At 48.5% G+C, this 5,207-nt stretch overlaps 1 long non-coding RNA gene and 1 other non-coding gene across 3 annotated transcripts; both read right to left on the bottom strand.

Annotated features, from left to right (window-relative positions):
• Positions 1-2,102: 2,102 nt before the first annotated feature.
• On the bottom strand, positions 2,103-4,772 carry LOC111729092. Of its 2 annotated transcripts, none has more exons than XR_002776084.1 (4): positions 4,680-4,772; positions 4,142-4,390; positions 3,342-3,635; positions 2,103-2,833 (listed from the first exon to the last, which is right to left on the bottom strand). It is a non-coding gene; the product is annotated as an uncharacterized LOC111729092 (long non-coding RNA). The 2 variants fall into 2 exon arrangements; XR_002776085.1 differs by having other exon boundaries at positions 3,342-3,562; positions 4,680-4,767.
• On the bottom strand, positions 2,264-2,336 carry TRNAK-CUU. Its single transcript has one exon. It is a non-coding gene; the product is annotated as a tRNA-Lys (tRNA).
• Positions 4,773-5,207: the final 435 nt, after the last annotated feature.

Raw genomic sequence — 5,207 nt, 5'->3', positions numbered from 1 at the left:
AAAGGTGGCTCAACACGTCCAACAGCCTCTCTAGGGGTGTCCGCGTGGCGCGGTGCTAGGGCCCGCCGACCGGCCACAGTCCACCCCACCCACACACGTGGCCTAGACAACCCCAGAGGAAGAGACTGGGGAGCGCTGGCACCCGAGGCGAAGGGGAGTAACACCCCGGAACACTTAGGTTGGGCTCCACGTGGAACTGATGCAGGACAGGGCAAATTTCCCCAAGTGACAGGGAGAGGAGGGTCCTATGGCGGAAAGTGAAGAAAGAACCAACACATGGGCCAAAGTTAGAGTCAAATGGAAAGTTCATTAGAAATGGGGTAACACTCCATAGACAGCGTGGTCCCGCTACAAGCCCTTTGAACACAGACACCCACAAAGACCCCTCCTTCCAGTTATCTGTTCACCATCTGGTCTGTCCTAGTCCACAGAATATCAAAGGGGCAAGGGCCTCTTTGTGACCCCACGCGCCCCACCAAAACTGCACAGTACACTTATTCTAAACATTTCGAATACAAAATACTTCAAATTCAATAATTCGACATTTTAAAAATACGAAAATGAAGACAGCGAAAAGTCCCTTTCTCACCTCAGTCCTTTACTTGCCCATTCATCACCCCAACACCTAAACAGCGAAAGGAACCATTGTCCTTCCCAAGGCTTTTGAAAGGAAACGATGATAACAATTACTCAATATAAGGTATAAAAACGTTAAATTCAAAAATCACTTCCCAGTGGAACACTGATTATATCAGTTTTCCGGGGTTGCTATAACAATCCCACAAACTGGGTGGCTTACACAACAAATGCATTGTCTCAAAATTCTGGAGGCTGGAAGTCCAACATCAGGGTGTCGGCAGGCTTGGTTCCACCTGAGGGCGGTGAGGGAGAGTCTGTTCTGCGACCCCCACCTCCCCGCTTCCAGTGGCCGGCTGGCCACCCCTGGCGTTCCGTGGCTTGCAGAAGCGTCATCCTGCTCTCTGCCTTCGTCTTCACGTGGCTTCTCCTGTGTGTCTGTCTCCACATTTTTCCTATTTATGTATGAAGACACTGGTTGTACTGGGTTAAGAGCCCATTCTATCCCAGTGTAAGCACACCTAACTAATTATACCTACGACAACCTCATTTCCAAATGAGGTCACAGTCCGAGGCACTAGAGCTTAGGAATTCCACATATGAATTTTAGGGGTACACAAGTCAATCCATAACACGGATCTTCAATTTGAAATGGATGTATGATATCTTCATTGACTTATCTAATTTATCAGTTTGCTTTTCTCTGCCAGGGTTTGCCTTTCGAAAGCTTCACCTGCCCTCAACTAGAGCTGAAGTACTCCTGTGTAATAATAGGAGTATTTAGGAATCGTCACGCCTGATGCTGAAAATTTCCATGTGTTTCTTCCAAAGTCTGAAATTGTGTCTTGATTCAATGATAATAACATATGGTAATTGTGGAGAATGTTTGAGAATTGCTGGGAATGATGGAAAATACAACAAGGAAAGAATTTGCAGATGTTAACATAAAAGCAAAGTTTTGCCCTAAGAAACTGAGTTCTTTCAGGAAAACATATGTAGGAAAATATAATTACTTGTTTGGGGATATGTTTTGAGACAAATCGCTGAAGGAAAAATGTTTAGTTTGGATCACTAACTTAGGTGGAAAAAAAATTTTTTTTTTTAAGCCCTAAGGGTTTGTCCATGAGCTAGTGATTAGCTGATCACTAAAACGGTATTTTACAGCGGTTTAAACAGCCCACAATAATAACTAGCCCTTCCCACAGGCAGAAAGCAAATGAATTTACTTAAAGGAATTTACGATATGTAAATAATATGCGTAATAAAACCCCGTGAAGCAGAGCTGAACCTCCAAACTAATCTTCAATATCGCAGAGCATTAAGTTAAAACATTTCGAACGTTTTGACAGAGATCGCCTCAGCAACATTTACTAACTGCACGATTTCATTAATTTTAATGTCTTCTCCCTGACCTTCGGCATTCCACTGCCCTCAACAGGCCACTCGGTAACAAATACTTTTGTACAACAGAAAACCTTATACTGCGTATTAATGGGATGAAGTTGCCTTGTAGTTTCATGGTTCCCTTTTTTAGCCAGTTCAGTCTTAATACTCTTTTTGTCTTGACTCGTTTGAAAATAAGAAACTCCAGATCGAAGTCCGTTTTAATAGTCGACGAAAACTGAAGCCGATTAAACGATTACTGTTGATGGGACCCGAGATCGAACTTAAACAAAAGGAAGCGCACCGCCCAACGTGGGGCTCGAACCCACGACCCTGGGATTAAGAGTCCCATGCTCTACCGACTGAGCTAGCCGGGCAGGTGAAAGTTGCCCCTTTTCTAGATCTTTTCAAAGAAGTGAAATTTTTTTTTAACTTGCTGCAACACTGACGTTTTGCATTATTATTATTTTTTTTTTTTTTCATAATTTTTTGGTGAAGTTTTCCGCTACTTTCAAATGCGCGTTTCGTGCCTGGTTCTGTGTGCGCAAACGTGCTGATGAGTAAAATGCACGAGCGGCCCTCTAGCGGTCGGCAGGGGAGCGGCGGGTGCAGATGCTGCGGGACCCAGGCGGAGACGCCGCGCGAGCGCGGGCCTGCGGTTCACGCAGAGATCCCGGGCGAATCGCGCACCCGCCGCGGGCGCCGAGGGTGTCCCGCCACCTGCGTGCCCGACGCACGAGCTGGACTGCCCGGCTCCCCTTCAGAGAAGACCAGAGTCCAGGACACGGCTGCAGAGCTGGCCTCTCGGCCCCGTGGGGCTTTGAGGTTCCTGGGGTTTTCCTAGGGCCGGACGGTGGTTCAACTCAGCCATGCCCTGTTGTTCACACAATAGAAAAGGATTAAAAAGCTAACGCGGGCTCTGAAATCCGTACAGCGTTTGCTCGCACCCAACTGAAAGGGGAAGACGTTTATCCTACAGACTGATAGCATGTCGCTGTGGGAGGGGTCATTATTTCCAACCTCTCCCCCACGAAAACGAACATTAGAGATTTATTCTGCTTTTCTGATAGGAGCTATAGTTTCCAGTTACCACCACATCGTCTCAGTTGATGAGAGGGTGCTCGACTTGGAATGAAAAAAGAAAAAAAAACCCAGGATTAGAAAAAGCATAATTTGCCCTACCCTTATAAGTGAGGATTACCGACTGGTTTAAACATTACATTGATAGCTGGGGAGAAGTGGACATTCACACAGGGTCAAGGTGACACTCCACATGTTACTTGCTAGATGCAAGGCGGGCAATCTAACCGTTTAGGGGAGGGATCAGGCTGCCACACCCTAAATGAAAAAAGTCATCTGAGTTTTGCTAGTGGTTTACTAACCTTCATCAAGACAGTGTGTCTCCAGGAGTGACGGATGAAGTTCACAAGATCAATGGTAATGATTTATTCTAGCCGAATTATGTTTCACGGGAAATAAAGAGGGACGAGGACACAGGAAAGCCAAAGGAGCATCAGCGCAAAGTCAGAAGGTCGCAAATTCTGCGAGAACCACAGGTCTAGTGTCTTCAACAAGTGGTATAGTTTCAGAAATGACTTTTTTGCTAGATTAAAAGAGACACAGGGCCATAATAATCAGACCCAGTCCCGGACTGGATGCCGTTCTGGGAAAACGAGCTGTAAAAGAGATATTGGGGTCCACTTGGGAAATTTGAATATAGTTTGAATATTAGATACGATGAAAATTTACTGTAATGGAAAAGTGGAGGTGAGTGATTGAAAAAGGCAGATTGCAGATACAATGGAATCTCTCACTTGGTTAAAAGGAAGCCATGGATGAAGGTATTAATGCTTGATACTTGGGAGGTAGGAATCCTCAGTTTTCACTTTTAAAGTTTTCGCTTGTCTTTAATTTTTCACTTTCTAACAGGTATGAGTATACTTGTCCAATCAAAGAAAGGTTTTTTTGTTTTTTATGTTTTTTAACAGATGAGAAAGAAAAAAAGTAAAACAAGGGTAGGACTTTAAAATGGGACCAGAACACAGTGACGCTTTACGATTAGGCTTTCGGAAACGGGAACGGAGTGAGTGACAGGGTCGTAGGCTCAGGAAGAGGGCATGAGTTAAAGGCCGGGAGGGTTCCCGGGGCAGGAGGAGACCACAGTCCACTTTATGTCACTCACCAGCTTTGCATCCTGGAGCTAATGGATCGAGCCCGCCCACCTGGGAAGGAGGAGAATGATGAGCTTTGCTGGGTCCTGGCAGAATGAACGAAGGTCCCCGTGTTGCGGTTTGATCTGGGGCGAGTGGCTTGTCCGCTCTGGTCTCAGGGGTCTCCTTCGTTCACCCACGGGGGACGTGGGCGCTTCGGTCCAGCTCTGTTCTCCCCTCAGTAGTCGGGTGAGGCAGATCACAGCATGCTCCATGACGTCCTGTCCCATGCAGAATTAAAGCCTCGCTCCCTCCCTGACCATGAGGCACCTGCTCCCCTCTCTGACCTCACTCAGCAGCCAGCCAACCCCCACCCCGCTCTGTGCTGGCTCCACCCACAGGGGCCCCTGCTGTCCCTCTGGGGCACCATGCTTTGTCCTGCCCCGGGGACTTGGCACTTGCCAGGCCCTCTGCTTGCAGCCCTTTTCCCCGGTGTGCCCCAAGACTGACTCTTACCCCCCGGGTCTCAGCTGAAATGTCACCTCCTCAGAGAAGCCCTCCCTGACCTACCTCTGTCACCAAGCCCCACTCCACGTCTTGTCTCCCTCACGTCACCCTAGGATTTAAAGACGTGGCGTTCGCACACGCATGCTCCCGTAGCCTCAGTGCGCAGCCTGATGAGCGCGCCCACGTCCAGAAACAGACCATGAGCCGCCTCCCCCAAAGCCCCCCACGTCCTTTTACCACGCCCCCCCCGGGGGACCGCTATCCTCACTTCTAATGGCACAGATGAGTGTGGCCTGTTTCTGGAGTTCACAGAAACGGACACACGCAGCGTGCGCACGTCCGTGGCTGTCCGCCTGCGTCTGCGTTAGGACAGGAGTCGTCGGTCCCCCGGGAGAGCTAGTGTCTGCGTCTTTAATAGGGGGCACGCCAGGATGTTTTAGACTGAGGGTCAGGAGCCAATGGGACTAAGGACACCTAGAACAGAGTCCTTGGGGAGACAGGAGGGGGCACGGAGCCTTCGTCCCTGAGTCCTGGAGGGCGGTGCCCACTCCACAGTATCCAGAGAAAGGGAAAAGTCGTGGCTGCCACTTA

Source organism: Pteropus vampyrus, unplaced genomic scaffold, assembly GCF_000151845.1.
Source record: "Pteropus vampyrus isolate Shadow unplaced genomic scaffold, Pvam_2.0 Scaffold245, whole genome shotgun sequence".
Taxonomy (NCBI): domain Eukaryota; kingdom Metazoa; phylum Chordata; class Mammalia; order Chiroptera; family Pteropodidae; genus Pteropus; species Pteropus vampyrus.
Note: the sequence above shows the minus strand (reverse complement) of the source record. Positions and strands in the feature narration are given on the sequence as shown.